The sequence below is a fragment of the Canis lupus genome, chromosome 1, assembly GCF_011100685.1.
Source record: "Canis lupus familiaris isolate Mischka breed German Shepherd chromosome 1, alternate assembly UU_Cfam_GSD_1.0, whole genome shotgun sequence".
NCBI lineage: Eukaryota > Metazoa > Chordata > Mammalia > Carnivora > Canidae > Canis > Canis lupus.
Genome location: NC_049222.1, coordinates 61,901,268 through 61,926,342, shown reverse-complemented (window position 1 = coordinate 61,926,342; position 25,075 = coordinate 61,901,268). Strand labels below are relative to the sequence as shown.

Below are 25,075 nucleotides of genomic sequence, written 5' to 3'. Positions count from 1 at the left end.
GAAAAGTTATTCCAAACTGAGAGCTAAAGTCAAAGAGCTGCAGCCCCAAGCCTGCTGTTTTCAATTAGCATGCCAGTCCCAATGGCATGTCCGGCAGACGGTGTTTTATTAGGGGTTGGTCATCTCCTCCTCTGAGCCACGTGAACAGCCTGCGGTTCTACATGCTTCCCTTGACCTTCCGGTCCCTCTGGAGTAGTGTGACCGCTGGAAGCTGAAACCACAGCTGTCTGTCACTTGACTCCCAAAGCTCAATCTTCTCTGCTCTTTCCCCTGGGGACAGAGGGAAGGCAAGTTGATGGAAAGAAAGTCTCTTCCTTGAAATGAAATAGTGCCTCTTGCTTGAGCTGTTTGAGAACTGGAATGAATGAGTGGTTCCTGGCACAGGTGTAGAAGGTGGTCCCTGTGCATGTTCAGCAGAGGTCAAGTGGGAGACTTTGCTCCTCTCAGCCAGGAATCCCCTTCGGCTGGAAGAGAGAGGTTCTTTATGGTTTCAGAGGAGGGCAAGGATATGTAAAGCCTTGGGCACATAAAACCCTGAGGAAGAGTGAGTGGACCTGGAATTTAACCTAAAGAAGAGAGGGTTGAGGGTGATTTAAAAGGATCTCTGGAGCAGGAAATGTCATTATATTAGGAATGAGGGCCAGATGTTCTCAATCTCATCAGAGCACAGAGCAGGGAGAAAGAATGAGCTTACAGAATAAGGCATAACTTCATGACAGTTGTTAAACACTGGAATGGAGTGTCCATCGAGTTTGTGGAATTCTCCATAAAAATAAGATGTTGATCTAACATGAGCATTTATGTGTAGTTTTGCCTAAAGCAGAAGGTATTAAGGAAATGGTACCTTGGGAGACTGTCCTGAGCATTCTTTGTATCAGAGCCTTTCAGATAAATAAAGTACCCCCATTCTTAGCCACCCCAGGACCTCATGGCTGTAAGGACCTGATTGAATAATACAGTTAAGTTTTCTTCTTTTCTCTCCTCTGTTCTCTTTACATTTCTCCACATGTTTGTAAACATATTAATTACAGTGATAACAGAACAGTTCTGCAAGTATACTTTTTCATTAGTGGATTTATTCTATTTTGGTGTTAGAGAAAAAAAATTATCAACTAACGTAAATGTATCTTCATACCTTAGTTCGTGAGATGGGCTGAAATTCTGCTTTATTGGCACTTAGAAGATACTCAACCAGTCGAGAGCTGATAGGGAGTATTTTATAAGCTTGAGTGAAAATTTTTATTTTATTTTTTTTCCAGCTTGATTGAGATGTGATGGATAAACAAAATAGAAGATATATAAAGTGTAACATCATGGTGATTAAAAGAGTATGTGTTGATAATACATCCATTACCTCATATTTTTATCTATCGTCTATCTATCTATCTATCTATCTATCTATCTATCTATCTATCTATCATCTAATGTGTGAACACTGAAGCTCTACTCTTTTAGCAAATTTTAATTAGGTAATATATATATATTTACAAAATATATTTAATTATATATTTAATTATGTTACGAACTGTAGTCACCATGTTTTATACTGGATTCTCAGACCTCATCTAATAGCTGAACTTTTATCAACTTTTATTATCTCTTGTATCTTTGATGAAAGCTTTCTAACAAGTATGAGCTGATATCTCACTGTAGTTTTGATTTACATTTCCCTGATGATTAGTGATGTTGAACACTTTTTCATGTACCTATTAGCCATCTGTATGCCTTCTTAGGAAAAATGTCTATACAATTCCTCTGTCCATTTTTTAATCAGATGTTTTTTTTCTTTTTGTGGTTGAGTTATAGGAGTTCTTTACATATTTTGGGTATCAACCCCTTATTGGCTAAATTATTCGCAAATATTTTCTCTCATTCCGTAGGTTGCCTTTCCCTTTTTGTTGATAGTTTCCTTTGTTATTCAGAAGCTTTTCCTTTTATTTTTAAAAATAAGTTAACAGTAAGATCTAAATGCATTTGTTAATTCTTCCATTTGCTCTAATACCTCTCGGATAAGTAATTTTACATGCAGGTCCCATAAAATGGAAATACCCACAGGACCTATGTGTCATCTCATAGAAATTTTAACAAGCAGCCAGTAATGGATTGGTCACTATAAGCTGTAGTTAAAATAAATAGTTTTCAATTTATATTTCCTATGCTCCAAACTAAACTAACATTTTAATTAGTAAAATGACCATGAAAAGGAGGCTGATGGCTAATTACTACTGATTACTCCACTGTTAGCTGATTAATGAGTTCAGTTAGTAAGATAGCCATGCATTTTGATCAGTTTAAACTCATCTGAGTATCTCTTAATCAACTAAATTGTACAGGTGTGTCTAATAATCTGGCATAATTTTCATGAAGTTTTAAAATTACTTGACAAAAAAATGTTATTCAAAGGAAAGCAAAGTCTACAGATATGTGTAAGTTGTATATAACCAACGGTCTTTTCCTCATGGCTAAAGCTTCTTATCAGCATCCTATTTTTCTTGGTGCTCATCCTTTACATGGTTGCACCAACACGGATTTACTCACCAAATAATTTTTAAAAATAAATAGGCAAGCAAAATTACTGTAAATAGAAGTGTCTTGAAATCTATTTTATCTTTCCTTCTGCTTATGACAAGATTGAATTTAAAGCTATCTCATAAAATGACTGGCTCTCCTGTTGGCTAGCAGGCAGTAAAAGGGATAAAGAGATGGGTTTAGAGGAAAGACTGTGAAAAGCTAATATCACAGTATTTGTGTCATAGGACCCCTAACATTAATGAATCATGGATGCTGATAACTTGTTACTCACAGTATCAGAAACTGTACTGCACCCAAATACATGACAGTCTGAGAAGCCAGGACAAAAAAATATGGCACCTTGAGAACTCCTTTAAAGCATTACCAAAGTACTGCTTTTGGTGCTTTTGGTGCTATAAAATGGATTCAAATACTTTGTGTGCTTTAATTGATAATTGTATTCCCATAAATTTAATATATATTAATTATATATGTAAATTACATATATTAATATATAATTTAAGTTTAAGATATAATTTTAAATATATATAATTCAAATATAAATATATATAATATAAATTATATATATGTATATATATAATATAAATTATATATATATGTATATATATAATATAAATTATATATATGTATATATATAATTCTCTTTTTAGCAGGCTGCTAATAATCCAAAACAAGAATGATCATTATTTTGGCACCAGTGGATATATCTGCCTTTATACTTGTCAAGGTAAAGAGTAACAAGACCAAACTTGAAGTAACTGTTTCTATTCAGAGTGACAATAATTCCACTATATTAGTGCAATTAATATTTTATTCTAAAATAACTGTCTTTTTATGGATCCTACTATAGAAGATGTAGTATATCAGAGAACTATGTCAAAGGAAAAAAAATTGGTTATTTGATGGTAGTGAAGATAGTTGCAGTAGATCTAAGGGAGGACAGATAAAGGAAAGAAGATGACTCCAAAGTTCCTGGCTTGAGAGACTGGGATAGACAGTGTCCCTGAATGCAGCCCAAATCTGGACTGGAAAGTCAGTGTGAGGGAAAAGCAATGAGTTTTAACTATTGAGTTGTAGATAATAACATAGCTACCTCCCCCCCCAAAAAAAATCCCTTGAGAAGTACAAATTTAAGATTGACTGGTGCTAAGAAGAGAACATTCAGGTTAGAAATTTAGGGATCACCAGAGAAATACAGGGTGTGAAAGCATGAGATTGGAGAAGCTTTCTGAGCTTCTGAACACATGCATTGGGAAGTTGGGAAAATATAAGTAGATTGTTAGGAAAACAAGAGGCAGAGGTGAGAGAAACAGAAAAGAAAGTGTAGGAATGTGGAAGCTTTATTTCGGCAATATTTTACATATTTTTATGCCTATGTTACTCTCTACTAAAACTTTTCCTTAAAATTATCATGTAAAGAAGATTGGACAAAAATACATGCTATATAATAATACAAATTGATAAAGACATATAAAGTTTTATAGAAATTATTATATTCCTTCCCTGAAAACATTATGGAAAAAATGCAAGGTTAAAGAGGTCTAAACTACCTGAAATATCTGTGATTGACCCATATGAAATCAGAACTCATAGTAGTTGGGCTCTTAGCAATTGGACTCTGAAGGAGCCTAAATTAGTTTTTGTGTTTTTTTCATGAGAAATATAGCTAAAAATAGAAACAGAATTACTCGTGAATTTTTATCAAATCTGTGATTTTTATCAGAAGTTTCCACTGACTTAGCTTCAATTCAAGAGGAAAATAATTCTTTGACAAACTTAATTCTCTCAGACAATATTTTAGCCTAACACTTTTCTCTTTCTCTTTAAACCATTAACTATTTACTTCCTAAGTTTTTCAGGTAGGTATACCTTTGTGACTTTTCATTTTACTTAAAAAACTGCACTTGACAATGTTCAATCATTGGTCACTATTTGAAATAAGTTGGAGCTGTTTTTAGACAAATAGAACCAGGAAAAATTCCATTATAAAAAGTGAAAGAGGATGAAATTTTTCCTTGAGTATAATTTAGCAATTTATACTAGTTGGCTTTTAAACCATTTGACAATTCAGAGGTGAATTTTTGGCTGACCAGACTCAGTTATGTTCTGATGGGAACCATGTGCTTTTCAGTAGTTTCTAAGACTTTTGACCCTAAAATCAGTTAAGTTTTGATTTTTGTGAGGTTCTGTTTTTCTTGGAATTGAAATATGAATCCATATTTGCCTGTTTTCAAGATTTTTCTGGATGTATTTTATGGTATTAAAATAAAAGACTTTTATATATAGAATTAACCACATACTTTTCTATAACCTAATATGTTTCACTAATCCCCAGATAGCTTCAAAATATTTTAAGTCAGCATTTGGATTTTTCCCATGATTCATGCATAATCCTATGAATGGCCTCATTTAGTGACACCTCCATTGAGGGACAATGATGTGCTCAGAATTTCAGGGCATTTTGGGGAATTAGATTCAACTCTTGATTATTTGGGAATTGATTAATGCTCACTTGTGGAGTAAACACTGAGATGGCTCATTTATGAACTATAATTTCTATAAATTACAAAAAAAGTTTACATTTTGGAGGGCATTTTCTTTCTGAAACTAAAAGTAACCAATAGAAGATTCAATGGATGAATCTAGAAGAAACTAGATGTATATAAAATAGCCGCTTTTCTCTTTCCACTCTCTTTTCAGGAAAAGGTGTCTTGTGGTCCAGGACTGCTTGCACCTGTGTATATAAGTTTATCTAATTCTGAGGAGAACTGTTAGGAAGCTCACTTACCCACACATTTAAGCCATATACTACTTCATCAGCTTTATCATGAATTATTTTGTTCTCCCTCTGTCTTGCTCTTTTGTCCTACTTTGCAGTTGGTTTATGAACCAAGCAGAGTAAAGTGCTGTTCTTCATTGAGCCCCTCAAATCCTCGCACTTCACTCCTGGCCAATAGCCTATCATTCATGCTTTTTTTATACAACAAATATTTATGAAACCTTAGCTACATGCTGGACACTATACTAGATGCTGGTGACGGTGAAAGGGTAGGCTCAGTTCCTGCTCTCATGGACTTGCATCAAACTTGTGAATGAATTACAGGATCAGCACCAAAACCAGGCAAGGGCTACCTTACTGTGAAGCTGGAGAAATTAGGTAAGAAAGGGAAGAGACCGCAAACTCTGATTCTGCTAAACTCAGCTTCTATTCCGATAATCAGCAAAGGATAGAATCTGTTAAAATGTAAACAGTTCAGTAAAAGCTTTTAGACATTTTTTATGAAAGAATTTGAACTATAGTATCTTTGAACTAAATTTGTACCATTTATAGTATCTTTGAACTAAATTTGTACCAGTTTTTCACTTTTAAATGATGTATGCAGAATAGAATATTTGCTCCCAAATGTTGAATATGCCCTAAATAATGTTTGAATTAAATCCATTTGGCTACTTTTGCTTTAATTGTAATTTGGTTTTGCACATTCTTCTTCCCTCTTGTTTCCATTATTCCAGTGATAGGGAGTTGACAGTTCTTTGCTTATTTCTTAGTCTTTTCAGTATGTACTTAATAACTGACCACATTGTGAATCTATACCTCATTTACAAGTCAATCTCCAAAGTGGTTTTCCCCTTCTTGAACAATCTTACAAAACTCAGGAAAAAAAGTTAAAGGAGAATGGATGAATCCTAAAACTTTCCTGATAGTAGGCATAGAATTGCACAAAAAGTATCTTTGGAGAATATACTATTAACTCAGCCTGGGAAAATGTGTGTAGACATTTCCAAAAACTAGCCAGTGTTTCTTCCACCTGGAACCCACATCATCATTTTGCCTGAGACCCAGCCTATTCCAAATTCCTCTTTCACTCTCAATCTACTTCCAGGCCAAGGTCTACCCAGGCTAAGTCTGTCACCCCTATAACAAGCTGGATAACATCAATGTAGTAGGATGGATTTTTGCTTTCTCAAAAATACTCTGTTCCAAGAAATATAATGCCGTTTTATTAATTTTGAACAGTAAATGTATGCACTGTTCATAGAATATGCCAAAATAGTTTAAAAATGACACTATGGAAAATCATTAGCCAAACTCTTTGCAACTTTTAAAGATAGAATTTACATACAGTCTCAGACACTCTCCTAAAAGCAATCTTTATCTGTTTCTGACTATGACTGATTTTGACTCTGCTAGGAAAATCTCAGGGTGGAAATTTCCTGAGCCGATAGTAGGTCATGCTAATTTGAGCCACCACTCTTGGGAGGTGGCAGGAGTTAAAGAATGTAACTGGATTTATTTCTCATTAGTTATATACCCATTAAAGTATTGAAGAGTCACTTTCTAATTTCCCAGTTTTAGAAATATTGGATCATTTTTTCCATTCAGTTTCTCATAGGATGGGAGCAAAAGATACCTAAAACAAAGCTTCAACTCATTTGCAGCATGTTTAAAAAAAGATTTCCCCCAAGAGAAGAAAGTTGTCTTTTTCTTTTAGTTTTTCCAATTATCTTTTCCATGGCACATGACTGGGATATCAAAAGCAGATATGTTGTACTCCATAAATGGATCTCTAACATTTAAGCCTAATTGAGATGCACACATAATTTCATGGAAAGGGTGATTCATGTAGACCAAACCACAGACCATCTGTGCCTACCTTCCACCCCCCAATTTATCCTTTCTTAAGTAAAACTATTTCTTTGCTATTTATATTTTATTCACTACTCACATTAATAGACATCCTAAAACTTCAAACTTTGCTATGCAAGATGACAGCTTAACCTAGTCTTTGAGAGGAAGCCAGGAATTGAAGGCAAAGGGGACTTTGGCTCTTTTTAATAACTTCCATTCTTTTCTCAACTTTTAAAAAAGGAAGTTCTCTCTCGTGCTCCTTGCCTAGCATCACTTTCAGCTACTTTTTAAAATTTTATCTCTTGATATCAATTTTTCCCCCAAATCCAAAGTGACTTTATAAATCCGGGATAGCTACTATAATGCTATATAACAAACCACTCAAAGGTTCAGCACGTTGTGACCCCACTAGTTTATTTTCCCTCTCATTGGTCTGTGGTTTGTCTGGAGGTGACTCTGCTAAGGGTGTAAGTTGACTGGGCTTGGTCCCAGGCTTCAGATTGGCTGCAAGTGAACTCCATAAGTCACCATATATTACTAGGACTAGGAGTTATCTGAGCCATAGTCTCCTTACAGTGGTTTACAGGAGGCCAAGAAAGCAAGTGGAAGAGTGTGATGCTTATGAAGATTTTGGCTCAGAGTTCTGTACCCACCGGCCAAAAATTCACATGTCCAACTTCAACATCAGTGGAGTGGGAAAATATACTCCACCCATTCACATGCACTGCCAAGCTCATGGCAGGTGGGGGAATTGAGAAAACTGATCAGCACTTTTGAAATGACCGATAGGAAGGAACATAGTTCTCGTTGTTTCTTGACTCCACCTCCGGCCTGCTGTAACTTGCCTTTTATATCATATTTCACAAAAGAGCATCATTATGGGAAAAAAAAATGTTTTATTTACCTTAAGAAAATTGTTTGTATACATTTTATCAATCCCCTGTAATAATACCAATCAGAGATAAACACAGATTTCACAGCCAGATATACAAACATTTACTCAGACATTTGTCGTTTTCCCACATTCATTCAAACATAATTATGCTTCTCAAATCCCAGTATATCCTTAGATCTTATAATGACTTCCCTTTAGTCCATATACCCCACTATGTTTTAGGTAGAGTGAGGAATTAGACAAGTTGTGCAAACAAAACAAAACAACAACAACAAAACAGCTAAAAATTAGGAAATGAGAAAAAGAAAAACCTATAGAAATATGATGATGCTAAGAACATAGAGTGGATCAGCTCTGGTGAAACCCTCTGTGCACCTGTGCGGACTGAATAGACTGGAATCTGAAGTCAGCATCCAGTGAGCCCTAAGGAACATCACAATGAAATGGATTCCCACCTTCATCCTAAACATGGAATGTTAAATGTGTAAGCAAAGCTGGTAATTATAGAGTCCCACTGACTAATCAGGACCCAGTGCTAGTAAAAAAAGCAATTATTTGACCCAACATGTATCCTGTGCCTGGAACATAAATAAGTGCTTATAAGTATTCACCATTACTGTATTGTTGGTGATGTTGTATACCCGGTGCTGTGCCAAGTGTTGCAGATAGACTGTCAACAAAACAGATATAGTTGCACTTATGCAATTGTCCAGTAAACTCAAAATTGATTTTTATAATGTCAACTTGACCTCTACACAATGAATTTGATTTAAGAACTATTTTTGTGTAAACTGCTCAATGGTTTTAGTTTCCTGTGTGTTCAGTTTGAATCAAGGACTGGAAAATCATTTTTACTTATAGGTTAATTAGTAGAGATGCATTTCCCCCAACAAAAGAGGAAGTTACCCTACTTTGCTTTTGATCAGTCAGTCAACATATGGAATACTATGTGAATACTGTATGGTTTATATCATCGAGTTCTAACATTTTAAGAAAACTACTGAAAAATTAGACCATGCACAGAAGAGGGCATCCAGGAGGATAAAATATCTAGAAATTAGTTTATATAAAGAAAAGCTGAAAGAACAAGCAGCTTTATCTTACATGAGAGAGGCACTAATTATGTTTTTAGTAAGTATTTCAAAGATTGCTGTGGTCAAGATATTATCTTTGTTATTACAGAGGTTAAAATTTGGGATAAAAACAGAACTAATTGCCTTTAGTATAGATATAACTATACTTATTGATGTATTTAAACAAGGGAATAGTGGAATAGCTACCTATTCAGTATGAGATCTCTTTCCTGGAGATATTCAGGAAAGGTTGGATGGTATTCAGGATTATTTGCAAATTTAATATTGCAGGATACAATTCTATGTTACCAGTCTCCCAAAGAACTATGCTCATATACTGGCCCACTATTTTATTAATTTATTTACTTTTTCATTCAACCAATATTCTTTGAGAATCTAACACATATTGTATACAGACCTTGGTACCAGGGATAGAGCACAAACAAACTCCTTGCTCATATGAACCTTACTTTCTAATAAGTGAGACAGTTGACAGACTTGTAAGGAAGTAATTTCACATTGTGATAAGTTCTCTTAAGAAGGTAAATGTCTTTAAAATTACTTGTTTCAAGAATGTCAAAATGCATGTTCTGTTTGTGCCCTTCCTCCTATTCTAACTCCATTACTTTCAATCACCTTTCATTTCCATAATCATATCTAAATGTTTAAGTCATTATATGGATAGAGAGGGAGGAATATAAATATGCCCTAGACAGACCTGCGTTCATCCGAGGCTTGAGTATTTCCTGGTTATGTGATATTAAGCAATTTACTTGGCCACTTTGACCCTCACTTTCCTATTTATAAAATGTGGGAAAGCAGAAGTATTATGGAAAGGATGAAATGAGATGCCACGTGGGATAGTTATTTTTGCTGCTTGTTCTTCATTTGCATCTCCCCTCCATGGCACCCCCCTGTGGTCTTTCATAGTTCCATTTCTCCCTTCCCCTGCCTAACTCTGTTGGGGATTGGGGCGATTCTCCAAGAACTGCAACCTGATTTCCCTTGTTGATTGGCCTCCACCAAAGTTCAACCAGTGGAAGCACTGACAGGAGGTTACAAGGTGCAGGGAGAGAGAAACCAAAGTTATTTTTTCCCTTATGCTTCCAATTGGATCAGGTATATTCAGCACTAGCTACATTCTACCAAGTCCAAAGCTTCCACCAAATGGTCCCTTTTTTTTTTTTTTTTTTTTTATAATAAGAGCTCTCTCTGGGCTCAAGGAACTTTTTGTCCTCCTTGAACTTTTGATCCTAGAAATGTATACTTTCCTGCTGATGTTAGTGCATGGGTGCTTCACTGTCCTTTCACCCTACATATACATCCATAGGTAACCCTTTGTTGAAATGTCTCCACTTAACCATCTGGGGACAATTTTGTTTTCTGTAGGGATTCTGATTGAACAGTACTGGACATCAGACATAGCTTCACAAGGTAAGTCCTTAATATGGTATTCTGAAATTGGTTTGTTAACATATTTAATGAAAACAGTCTTCCTGGAGGAAAATGGCATACTGGTAATGGCATGTCATGAAATCATAATTACTCAGTGATGATGTGGGATGAAGAACCAGATATAAAATGCCTGTTGATTTTGTTTTCTGTGACAGTAATGATAATTACAAAGAATATGGGGTATACCAGCTGTTTCTGACCATCCTGGGAGCTTAGAAAAACAAAAGATAAGTACAGGACTTAAATTTCAAACCCAAAACACTAGTGGAGAGCTCAAAAGCTTCTGTGGTGACCTTAAAAAAAATCCCTTCTCTTTAGTAACTATAGGGCAGCCATGCCTGAGGATTGGGCCCAAAATATAATAGTCTAGTTTTGTATGAACTTTGATTCCCCAAATCATTTCAAGATTTTTTTTTCAATAAGTAGCCTCTCTTCCCCCTGTATGAGAAAAATAATCTGTGTATATGACCTTTCAATGACCTCCTCTGAGTTTTTGCCTCACAAAGAGATGTCAGTTACTAACACCTAACCCTACCACCTCTCTTCACCTCTATATCCATAACTGAAGCTAGATCTCAGAATGCCTCAGGTGCAAAATTGATAAGTCTCTTTTCATAAGAGATAGAGTATGCATTATTATAAGGCCTAAAAGATCTTTTAAAATTTATCAGTAGGAACCTAATGAGCTGGGTGGGGATGGTTTCTAAAAGTACTATGCTGAAGGAGACATAATATAAGGATGAATTGGCCCAATTTACTTATAATGCTTTAATTGCCTGGCATTTTGAATTTAGTGTGCCAGCCAAAGCAGGTTTAAGTACATTTAGTAGTTTCCTTGTTGACTACAGAATCCTGGATTTAATGAAAACCATTTCATGATGTCAAAATGGCAGAACTTCCTTGCTCTAATGGAGGAAGGAATTGAGAGTTTTGAGGTAGATTTATTGTATACGACCTACACACCTTATTTCTATGTCCATTAGGAGATTCCAGAGAATTCTCTTTCCATTAAGGCAATAAAAAATTAAGAGAGTTCATAAAGAGGAGAGTGGCATCCTTGAGAAGTTCTATGGTGTCTGTGTTTGAAAAACTGAAAATAAAGGTGAAGGGTGTGCCATTGTGTAGGATCTCTTGTTTCTTGGGATCTCTCCTTTCAGTGGGAATAACAGAATCCAGGAATGGGAAAGACCATGTGGTAATGCTTAACCCTCAGAGAAAAGGTGGTTGCAATTACCATAATCAGCCACAGAGACTGAGTGGCAACCAGTGTTTTGACCTCCAGAAATCTGTGGTTGTGGCTAATTGATGACAATGTCCCCTGGTATAAAGTGGATGGGCAGCCAACAAGGTATTACTTGATCTGTCTAATTGGAAAAAGTGTATGTCTGGTAAACAAAAATCCAACTTGAGTTGCCAAAGGGGGAATTCATTGCTTCTTACAGTCCCACTCAATTTCCAGACCAAGGATGTTCTTAAAGAAAGGCCCAGGAAATCCACCCCTTGAAGAATGACTGGATTATCAAAAACTGAATCTGATTTGTAGCTGTTATTCAGGAGTTGATATCTTTACTCAAGAAAATTGACTCAGTCCCAGATTCCTAGGATAGTAACTACTCACTTGGCAAACTTTTTTTTCTCAGTCCCTACAGGTGTTATATGAAGCTTCTGACACAGGACAGACACACAGAATATGGGGGCAAAGCAGCTATTTGTTCATTTGAGAAACAGCTCTCAGGAAAGTAGTAAAAATCTGTTATTTTCATTTTGGACTCGTAGATGTCAAGCTGGAGACCATATATCTCAGCTTCCTCTGTGGCTACATACAGCAAGTTGACTACATTCTAGACATTGGAGTGTGAGAATATAGGGTGCATGCAATGTCCATCATATTTACATAAAAGAAGTTGCTTGCCCCAGAATTTCTCTCTATCCCCTTTCCACAAGTTGAAATATAGATATTCACGACTCAGCTTTCACCATGCAGACACAGATAATTTACTAGGTGTATGAAATGCTGTGAACCTGAGTCCCTGGATGATCGCAAGGAGGAGAGCTGCCCCTCCAGCCCAGACTAGCAGAAAGTTTTATGATCAAGAAAGAGACATACGAAACAAAACAACAAACTCACATAGTATTCTGTACTGTTCTTTGGAGTCTCTCTATATCACCAGCTTAGCCTGAACTTTAATACATTTTGAAGACTGAATGTTGTGTTATCCCCATTTCCCACTTTCCCCCCCTAGTAACAGGATGAATTCTTTAGTATCTCTTCAACTTAACTAATAATCAAATAATTATAACTTTAAAGAACATGAGATGCCATTTTTCAACCTATTTGTTTGGAAAAGGATAATTATTGTAATAATATTCACCATGAGAAAAGATGTGCAGAACAACTTTCACAAATTTTGGTGGAAGGATAAATTGGTTCTAGCTCTTTAGAGGACAAATGGGCATGATCCATCAAAAATTTTAAAGTGCGCAATCTGATCAAGCAATGCTGCCTCTAGGAAGCCATCCTATATGTGAACAAAGTTGTGTTTATAAGAGCACTCACTGCAGCATTGTTAGTAGTGGCAGAAATCTGATAAAAAGGTATCAATGGGAAAGTCTTAAATTACCGTATGTCTGTATTTTGAAATTTGATAGCACTATTTAAATGAATGAGGTAGGTCTATATATCATGATGTAGAATAAATAAAAATTTCTACAATATTACATGAAAGATGTAAGATACAAATTAATATATGTAGTTTGTGTTCCAACTTTTATTTTAAAAAATCATCTGTATATTTAAACAGATAAATATGCAGACAATACATACAATACAACACACACTCAGGAATATAAATTGATTGATAGATAACACACACATTTTATAAGGAAAAATAGTAACCCTCCTAATTTTTAATTATATATCAGAATCTCTTAAATTTTATATCATTATATAGTATCTTAATAGTTAAAAATAATAAACATAAACTATCAAACTGAAAGAACTTTAAAGGGCTTTTCAGGGTCCTAGAGTCTGCTTTGGGAAGTTATTCTAAGTCCAGTAATATATTTTCCTTTTAATTTTTTATTTATTTATTTTTAAGGATTTTATTTATTTATTTATGAGAGATACAGAGAGAGAGGCAGAAACATAGAGGGAGAAGGGGGCTCCCTGTGGGGAGCCTAATGTGGTACTCCATTCCGGGACCCTGGGATCACGCCCTTAGCCAAAGGCAGACACTCAACCACTGAGCTCCCCAAGTGCTCCATTTTCCCTTTTAAAGAGCAAATTTAAAATACATTCCTTCATATCTGTTAGACATTTTAGGACATTATTGTTATTATTATTATTATTGATTAACTTGACTGCAAATTTTCAAATGTAAATGGTATTTTTTCAGGATTAATTCATATTTAAAAAACCTGAGGTTTTCAAATCTAATAGAAAATCTTATAAACAGATAATGTCTAATTGATGTGATAAATCATTCTGGATAATGCCTGGGTTTTTTAAAATTCAGTTAACATTAAGAATAGAAAGAATTCAAATTGTCCAGAAGCTTATTGATGCTCACATTCAGTATTTTAAAAATCACATTAGCAACAGTTGCAACTTAACACTCATTGATACTCCAAATCCCCTCCTGGATAAACTTTGCCAGGAAAATTTAACTTTTTTCCCAAAGGCATTATTTCAGTCTAAAGAATCACATGCACAGACTCCGGCCAAAGGAATCATTACTACTAATGGTAAGTCAATCTGAGAAAGACAATTATCATATAATTTCACTCATATATGGAATATAAGAAATAGGAAAAGGACGATAAGAAACGAAGGAAACTGGGGAAAAATCAGAGAGGAAGACAAACCATGAGAGACTCCTAACTCTGGGGAAACAAACCAAGGGTTGCAGAAGGGGAGGTGGGTGGGGATATAGGATAACTGGGTGACAGGCACATGATGAGATGAGCACTGGGTGTTATACCATATGGTGGTAAATTGAATTTAAATTTAAAAAACTGAAAATGAAACAGTTGCAATAATATTGAAAAAAAAATTTTTAAATTCTGTTTGCTTCTCCCTGCTTTTCTCTGTGGCACTTAATACTCTTGATGCTTGAGGACGGTAAATAGCCACAGGTTTTATTTTCTCTTCTTGTATCATGTAAAGAGTTATGCTTAAACCTGGAGTCCTTAATCTCAAAAGTCTTATCAAGGGAATAGTTATAACATAGTTTAATATGGATGCAATACATATTTTCCCTCTTTTTATAATTCACAAGAGGGGATCCCTGGGTGGCTCAGCGGTTTAGTGCCTGCCTTTGGCCCAGGGCCTGATCCTGGGGACCCGGCATCAAGTCCCACATCTGGCTCCCTGTATGGAGCCTGCTTCTCCCTCTGCCTGTGTCTCTGCCTCTCTCTCTGTGTGTCTCTCATGAATAAATTAAATCTTTAAAAAAAAAAAAAATATATATATATATATATATAATTCACAAGATTGGTCCTTATCAAATGTCACTATTAATAGCAATGTTTACTCATCTTACAGATCAATGTTTCTTTTTCTCTCTTTTTAAAATCTGAGTATAGTTGGCACAATGTTACCTTAGTTTCAGGTGGTCAGCATAGTGATTCAACTTCTCTATACCTTATGCTGTGCTCGCCACAAGGGTAGCTACCATCTGCCACCATACAACACTATTACAGTATCATTGCCTATATTCTCAATGCTGTGCCTTTTATTCCCATGACATTTCATAACTCAAAGCCTGTATCTCCAACTCCCCTTCATCCATTGTACCCATTCCCTACCCCCCTCCCTTCTGGCAACAATCAGTTTGTTTTTTCTCTGTATTTATAGGTCTGATTCTGCTTTTTGTTGCTTATTCATTTGTTTTGTTATTGTTTTGTTTTGAGTTGGGTTTTTTTTTTTTTTTTTTTTTTTAGATTCCACATATGAGTATCATCATATGGTATTTGTCTTTCTCAAACTTATTTCACTTAGCATAATACCCTTCAGGTCCATCCATGTTGTCACAAATGACACAATCTCATTTTTTTTATGGGTGCGTAATATTACATACACACACACACACACACACACACATTCAGAGCACATCTTTCTTATCCATTCTTCTATCAATGGACTTTTAGGTTGCTACCATATCTTGGCTATTAAAAGTAATGCTGCAACAAACATAAGGGTGTATACATCTTTTTGAATTAGTGTGTTTATTTTCTTTGAGTAAATATTCAGTACTGGAATTATTAGATCATATGGTATTTCTGTTTTTGATTTTTTTTTAGGAATCTTTATGCCGTTTTCCATAGTGGCTGTATCAATTTACATTCCCACCAGTGGTGCACAAGGGTTCCTTTTTCTCCATATCCTCACCAACACTTATTATTTGTCTTTTTTATTTTAACCATTCTGACAGTGTAAGGTGATATCTCATGGTTTTGATTTGCATTTCCCTGATGATTAGTGATCTTGAGCATCTTTTCATGTGTCTGTTGACCATCTGTATATCTTCTTTGGAAAATGTCCATTTAGGTCCTCTGCACATGTTTTTAAATTAGATTGTTTTCTTGGGGTTGAGTTTCATAAGTTCTTTATGTATTTTGGATATGAACCCCTTATCAGATATGTTATTTGCAATCTTCTCCCATTCAGTAGGTTGCCTTTTTGTTTTGTTGGTGGTTTCTTTCACTTTGCAAATGCTTTTTATTTTGATGTAGTCCCAAATTTCTTAGATATGTTGCCTAAAGCAAAGGAAACAAAAGCAAAAATAAACTATTGTTAATAAAACAACTTCATTTACAACTGTATCAATAGAATAAAATAGCTGGGAATAAATTTAATAATTTTAATAAAAAAGGTAAAAGACCTGTCATCTGAAAACTATAAAACATTGATGAAAGAAGTTGAAGGTAACACAAACACGTGGAAAGATATTCCACATTCAGGTATTGGAAGAACTATTATTGTTAAATTGTCCATACTATCCAAAGCAATCTATAGTTTCAATCTAATCCCTATCAAAATACCAACATCATTTCTCACAGAATTAGAACAAATAATTTGTATGGAACCACAAATGACACCAAATAGCTGAAGCAATCTTGAGAAAAAAGAAAAAAGCTGGAGGAATTACAATTCCAGATTTCCAGGTATACAACAAAGCTGTAGTAATCAAAACAGTATGCTACTAGCACAAAAATAGACACATAGATCAATAGAACTGAATAGAGAGCTCAGAAATGAACCAAAGTTTCTATGGTCAACCAATCTACAGCAAAGGAGGAAAAGACAGTCTCTTCAATAAATGGTATTGGGAAAAGTGGACAGCTACATGTAAAAAAATGAAACTGGACCACTTTCTAACACCATACACAAAAACAAACTCAGATGGATTAAAGATCTGAATATAAGCCTAAAGTCATAACAATTCTAGAAGAAAACACAAATAGTAGTTTCTTTGACATTAGGCATGGCAACATGGCTATGATTCACAATTTTCTGACAACTATGCTTTCCTGGATTCTCAGCCTCTTGTATTTATTGACTTTTGTTAACTGAGATTCATAAATATGAAATTTTGGGGTCAAAGAGTGTCTTTTAAACTTTGATAGATCCTGCAGAATTGTTCTCAATAGAATTGTAATCCTTCACCCTATCAACAGCTTGTGAGACTTCCTTTTCTTTTCAACTCTTTGCAATACTGGATATTTTTTTTAAATGTTTGTTTATTTATTTATTTATTTATTTATTTATTTATTTACCAAAACTAAAGGTGAGAAATGACATCTCATTTTCATTCTAATTTTCTTATTTGAGTTTTGTATGTTGGACTATTGCTCCCTTTTGTGTTTAACTTTATGCTATTATTGATCTATTATGTGCCATTGCATTGCATTGCTAAATATTTTAAGTATATAATAGTTAATGCTTACATAATTCTACAAGGAAGGTTTTATAGTTTACATTTTAGACCTGATGATATTAAGGCTCAGAGCAATTAAATCATTTGTTTTCTAAGTCACACACACATAGGTAATAAATGATATATATGTCACATACACAAATTAAAATTCAAGTTTAATTCAGATATCCATGTATTTTCTAACTTGTGCTATCTCTGTTCAAACAATAAGAACAAGAAAAGTGAGAAATTTTTTTTAAGTGAGAAATTTTTTAAAAATGTATTCAAGAGGTTTGAGAAAGAGTAAAGGGCTAGAACTAAATATCATAGGTAAAAATTGTGTAGAAAATATTTTGAGTTAAAGCACTAGTGATGTCATGTGCAAAAAGTAAAAATAAAAGGGGGTTATTCAGATTATGCTGTAATATTATCATAACTAAGTGAAAGTGAAATAAGTAAAGAAATTAATGAGTTGATAGTTTCACTTGGACAGTATCAAAATATTTTTATATAACTAACTTTAAAACATTTTTCACTCAATAAAGTAACTTTTGCTGCTTTGATGAAATAACAGTATTAACAATAATGATATTTATCAAGTTTCTACTATGTAGAAACAGACATGTTTGAGGATGACTGAGGATTTTTTAGATATATTAACTAATTTAATCCTTATATCAGTTCTATGAAGCTGGTACTATTTTACAGATGAGAAAACTGAGTCTGAGAGAGGTTAATTAATGTGCACAAGGTTACACAACAGTCAACTGTGGAATAGGATTCATATCAAGGTAGTATGGCTCTGAACCCAACCTTCTTAAATACTACACCATAATACCACCTCTGTAAAGATTATTTTATTTTATTTATTTTAACTTTATTTATTTTATTTATTTATTTTTGAGAGAGAGAGTGGGCGCAGGACAGAGGGAGAGTAGGTTCTTAAGTAGGCTCCACACTGAGTGTGGAGCTTGATCTCACAACCCTGATATCATGATCTGAGCTGAAATCAAGAGTCAGATGCTTAACTTACCAGGCCACCCAGGAGCCTCTGTAAAGGTGATTTTAAATAAGATTCTTAAATGGTCCTTGTTTGGAACAACAAAAACATCAAGATAATTAAAAATGGTTATTTGGAAAATAAGGGTACTTAATATTCAAGATCTGAAAATTTATTTTTCCTTATTTGTTCACTCTATGGTAGAATTTAAAAAGAAAGAAAATGGTTTCTTTTGTCACTCTTTTTTTTCCCTTTGTTATTTCCAGGCAATCATTCTTGCATAAAATACATATTTGCAATTCATATCACTCTTTACTCTTACTTGTTGCTTTTATCTACTAGGCTTCTAATAGATGAGATAGGTAAAAATTTGGACTATCCACAAGGTAAATGGGAAAGAGTGCCAACAGACACAGTATTGCCTAGTAGTGCTGTGGGTCCAGCTGAAGTTATAGTCAATGAAATTGTAAAAGTAACTAGGCCAATTTGAGTTTCAACAATTAAAACATGGTTTAATTGTCACTGGAATAGCTAGTCAGATTAATAAAATAAATAAGTGCATTCAGACAAATTCTGAGGAAAATTTCTGAAAATTAACTTAATAAAAATTAAAATTTCCAAAAGTAGATTAATGTCTATTTCATTGTTTTAAGTGGAAGCAATACTATCTAGTGCTTGATGAACTGCTAGACATTTAAAACTTCTCTTCCGGGATCCCTGGGTGGCACAGCGGTTTGGCGCCTGCCTTTGGCCCAGGGCGATCCTGGAGACCCGGGATCGAATCCCACGTCAGGCTCCCGGTGCATGGAGCCTGCTTCTCCCTCTGCCTGTGTCTCTGCCTCTCTCTCTCTCTCTCTGTGTGACTATCATAAATAAAAAAAAAAAAAAAAAAAAAAAACTTCTCTTCCATATTATATTAATTCTAGAAAGTTTAAATATAAGTAAAAATTAAATTATATTATATAAATGTCTTATTTGTCTTTCTAACCTATAAATCACTTGAGAATAGGGACCTCAATATGCTTTTTGACATTAGATAAAGTTGCCAAAACTTCTTGAGTTCATAAATGAATAAATGCATGTCAGAAAAATCAATATAAAATCAATACAGACAAACATTGAAACATTTTTGAGATGTTTGGTTGAAGAGTTTTATTTTTACTTCAACTGCAAACTATTGGAAAATGCAGTTATTTTTATATGAGGCGGGTATTTGATTTTTCACTAACAGACACACCAGACACACGAAATATTTTTTTAAGCGATGCAAACAGTCTTCAACAGAATCTAAAGAATGATTGTGATCTTGATTTTTTTTTTCTTTAGAATTTTCTAAGCTGGGTTTCTTATAGTTAAGTAGCAGCATTGAACCCTGTGTGATGAATGGGCATGTCGTCTTAGGAAAGCAAGTACCTTTTATAAGCTGAATGTTCTAAATGTTCTGTTACATTTCGTTATGTTGAGCTTTGGGATCAAGTACAAGAAGCAAGTCATAAAAACGGTACCATTCATGCTTCTTTGATGGTGAGCCATCTTTTCATCTATGTCATCAATTGTCCTCTTTTATTGGGTTTTAAGTGTGGTCTCTCATAAATGCACACCCATCCATTGACCTGATCATAAATTGGATATATGATAGCACCACACCAATTTGCCATATACTTGAGCAAGAGATTTAATCTCTTGCCATGTTTTACCACTCACAAAAGTGCATCTTTAATATATTTATTCCATACCATACTGGAAGTGTTGAACTATTCACAAGGTCTTAGAGTCAATACAACCACGTACAGAGAAGCCATCAGAGAATTCTTTAAATTATAGTCTTTAATTCCCCAGAAAATTTATTCCTAATCACCAAAAGAAAATATTTACAATTGCCAAAACTATCTTTATTATTAACTCAAATGTATAAAAACTGGTTACCCATAGGGCATTTAAGGTGTTAGGATTTTGACTTCAAGTCAGTGTGTTTAAAAAAGTAATTGGAAAAGTACCATATATGTTCTAACCTGTCACAACCTTACCAATCCTTTTTCTTCTCACAGGCTTTGTTAAAGGTCCTTTGTAAAATAGGTTCCCTTCTCCAGTCTGCCATTGCCTCAGGGTGTTCCAGCATCTACTCCATTTGGCAGAATGTTAATTAGCCCTTTTATTTTAGATACAGTACACCTGCTCTCCACCTATTGCCACAGACTTAAAAATTTGAGTTCTTGCTTCCTGACACTGCTGAGTCTAAGGCATGAATTCTGATTCCCTTAACCCATACCTCCATTCATGGGCCAACCTCATACTTTCCTATACCTAGCTTCCACACAGAGCCACACAGAATAATCTACAAAAATCACAACGGAAAATTTTATATTACTCTCTAATTACCTCCTCATTTCTCTACTGGAGAAGCCATAGAGTGAATGGGCCCAGTGTATTAATTCTACTGAAGGAAAGGACATTTCTTAGTGAAGGTCACAAAATGAGGTACCAGAAAATGAATATCAAAAAGATGCTTCAAAGAAGGCAAGAAGTCAAACTGGAAAGGATTGTCATTATCTAAAATGGATTCTCTCTCAAACAAAAAGCAAATAGTAAGAGCTAAAAAATGTAGACTAGTTTCTTTTCTCTGTTTCTATTATTACCCCTTCCAATTCAATCTCTGTGCTATAACCTCAATTGGCTATTTAAAGTACAAATCTCAATTGCTAGTCCTCTAATTTAAGACCTTTTGATAATACTTTCTTCATAATTAAGAGTGGAATAAAGTCTTTTTATATTCTGTGCTTTGGTGACCTACTTTCCCCTTGCCTACTTGTTCTTTCTTTTTTTTTCTTTCATGTTCTCCCATTTCCCAACCCCTAAACATCTAAATCCCTCCTAGTGGACTTTAAATCTTACTTCACTTATGTGTCTTCTCTTCAATTCCTCCTATCAAAAATAGTCTCTTCAAAGTTCGTCTTGTAACATCTTACTCCAACACTTTACCTCTTGCTTCTTTGGGTTGTAGATGACTATGACCCTATCTCATCTCCCCTTCTTGCCTGAATACTCCTTCACATGTAAACAAGGAGCTACAACTGATTCGTCAGTTTTTTCAAAACATCTAGCAGAATATCAGGAACCTTAGTTGGCACTCACTCAATAAATATTTGTGCAATGAATGACTGTCTTCAGCCATCAGAATCAATCTCTACGAGAATCTACAAAACCAAATGACTAATGGCTTCTTTTGTCTACTACAGCCTAAGTGGAGAGTGCCAAATAGTCCTAGAATAAACGAATTAAGTTCCAAAAGATGAAAAAGCACAAAGCAAAGAGAATAAGAGGGAGATGATCACACCATGTGCTGATTGTTTTGCCTAGAAGCCTTCAAGGCCTTTAATTAAACAGTTTAACCATGGGAGGCAAAAGATGGAATGTGTTCCAAATTAATGCTTTAAACTCATTATGCTTCCAGGCCAGGAAATATAATAACTGCATAAGAATTTGGAAATTATTTCCGCAGAGATCATGACAGGTTTTTTTGATAAATCTCAGTCACTGTGCTTCAAAGAAGTCTTTGCTATTAGCTGAGCTGATATAATGAATCAAAATGGGGCAGGTCTTGAAGCTGGCAGTTTGATTTAGATATATTTAGATGAAAAATATCACCATACTCAAATCTCTTTCCCCCTGTCTTAACATTTTACAAAAGTAGTGCATAGTGTGGTTGAGATATATTGAGTAATTGGATTCTCAAAACATTCAAGGAGAAAGGATTGATTTAAAAGAACCTAATTTAAAAGAAAACCTTTGAGACACCTGGGGGGCTCAGTGGTTGAGCTTCTGCCTTCGGCTCAGGGAGTGATCCTAGAGGCCTGGGATCGAGTCCCAGATCGGGGTCCTTGCGTGAAGTCTGCTTCTCCTTCTGCCTGTGTCTCTGCGTCTCTCTCTCTGTCATGAATAGATAAATAAAATATTCTTAAGAAAAGAAAGCTTTTAATTTTACTTATTCTTCTCAAATTAAGTTATATGAATGACTATTTTTATAATTCTTTGTGCCCTTTCTTCTTTCTCTGTTTGGTCACAATTCCACAAATCTTATTCTCTTGATTCTCTTATATAATGTTCAGAAGATTTTGATAAGATAGGAAATACTAGGCAATCAAAATTAGCCAGCCATATCTCTTATAGTAGGTCTTTTTTTTTCTTTTTTAAGATTTCATTTATTTAATCATGAGAGACACAGAGAGGCAGAGACATAAGCAAAGGGAGAAGCAGGTTCCCTAAAGATCCAAGACTGCAGGATAATGACCAGAGCCAAAGCAGATGCTCAACCATTGAACCACCCAGATACCCCTTATAGTGGGTCTTTACAAGGCTAGTATACCACTTCTAATTCATGCTGAGATTTTTTTCTGCTTATTAGATGATAAAGGGTACACCAAGAAATATTTTCCTTTTTTACAGGCTTACTCATCACATTTTATATGGAAATATTGTTCCCTACACCACATGTAATATTTTTAGAACAATGCAATTCAACAATAATATTACTAATGTAATATGAAATAAACTAGTTTGAGACCTACAGGCAGCACAAAAATAATCACTATATTATTTCTGAGCTCAAGTTTTTACAGTTTTTACAATTTTTAGGAGAGCTGTGATAACCAAGTATCAAGATAGCTCTTAATGAGCCTCACCTTCTGGTGTTCCTACCTTTTCATCATCCCTTCTCACATTGAATCAGTGCTGACCTATGATGGAATTGTGGAAATGATGGTGTGGGGTTTTCTCTGCTAGGTCAAAAAGTCATCTCATCTTCTGCCTTAGCCTGTTGGATCTTTCACTCTGGTGGAAGCCATCTGCCTATAAATGATTTGAGACTGTACCCTACTTGCAAGCTAACAAGCTACCCTGCCACAGGTTCTTGGATAGTAGTAGAAGACACGAGACTCCAGGGTCACATTCAAAGGACAGTTTATGATTCAAAATAATGGGAGTCACCAGAGTACCAGCATTGTGCCAGTTACTTGAGCCCCGATTCCCACAGACTAACACAAAGTGTGCCATAGACAACATCCATGCAGTGGGTTGTGTTGAAGGAGATAAGCCTCAAGTTTGGGGGACCCAACTTTTTTTTAAGATTTTGCTTATTTATTCATGAGCGACACAGAGAGAGAGGCAGAGACATAGACAGAGGGAGAAGCAGGCTCCTTGCGGGGAGCCCAATGCGGGACTCAATCCTAGAACCCTGGAATTATGCCCTGAGCTGAAGGCAGACACTCAACCACTGAGCCACCGAGTCATCCCTAGGGGACTCAGTTTTTTAAACCTGATTGATCTCTGCCTTAGGGAGATATTACCTTTATGATATGGGAGAAGAAAAAAAAAATGTCTTTTGCTTGGAGGGAGACTATCTCTATCCAGCAAGGCTTTTGCTATGCAAACATCCTTGAAAAGATAATTCAGAACAAGAGAAGTTTTCAGTTCCTCTACTCACCAGCTTTCAGTTCCTCTACTCACCAGACCCAGGAAAATTGTCTTCCAATATTGCAAAGCCACAAGACACCCAACAGCCATCTTGAGAGAACCATGCAGTGATGAACTGAGGCCTCTTCCAGCAACCAGCACCACCCTACCAGCAACTGAATCACCTTGGAAGGGGATCCTAAAGTCCCAGTGAAACCTTCACGTGACTTCTTTTCTAGCTGAAATCTAGCTACAGTTTTATGAAGGACTTGAAGCCAGAGCCATTCAGAAAGTTACCCTAAAATTCCTGATCCTCAGAAATTACAAAGAATAAAAATACTGGTGCGTTAAGCCAGTTTTGAGGTGGTCTGTTACACAGTCAGACACAACCAACATAGATTTTTGTGCTTGAAAGTCGTGTGCTATCCCAAGAAAAGTCTTAAGATGTTATCAGTAGCTTTGGGATAAGGCGTAGGAAGAATCTGGAGGCACCTAAGGAGAGTTTCAAGGAAAATGTAAGAGGTCTTGATGAGATATTGAGCAAATCTTAGCCACCTCTGAGGCTGTTGGGAGGGCTCACAGGAATGTGAGAGAATGTTGCTGGATACAGGAGGAAAGTGATCTTTATGACACAGTGGCAGAAATCTGTGACACTGTCGTATAGGAACATGGAAAGTGGAAAATGTACCTGAGGAACTAGGGTAGCCAGGCACTGTACCTGTATTCTTCTTGCTCCTAGGGGAAAGAGAAATAAATAGCCTTTTATTTCCTTGAAGAATACATACAGTGTTATATTATTGACAACATCAATTTTATAAATAACTTACCATTTGTGCGTATTGCAGTTTCAGAAGGTAAATCATTATTTTCTACATACAGCTTAGTTCCCTGTTTTAACATGAGCAAACACCATTTTTTAAAGAAACACTAGTTGGAGAGAAAAGAGAAGTAATAACTTTTGTTTTAGTTGACTTTTATTAAGTGGCTTTAAAGATGAACTTAAAAAAAAAAACATTACAAATAATACTTTCAATGTTAGTTTTATGGAGGTTTAAAGTGTTCTATCTTATAGTGCTGGAAGTCAACTATTCTGAGCCAAAGTAAGATGGGGGAAGTTTCCAGGAA

General features: G+C 35.2%; 1 long non-coding RNA gene across 1 annotated transcript in view; it reads left to right on the top strand.

The window, feature by feature from the left end:
* LOC106558802 overlaps positions 1–25,075 on the top strand; it is a 236,476-nt gene that overhangs the window by 150,578 nt on the left and 60,823 nt on the right. Inside the window, exon 5 of the long non-coding RNA XR_005353859.1 lies at positions 10,520–10,564. This is a non-coding gene — a long non-coding RNA (uncharacterized LOC106558802). The remainder of the gene's footprint in view (positions 1–10,519; positions 10,565–25,075) is intronic.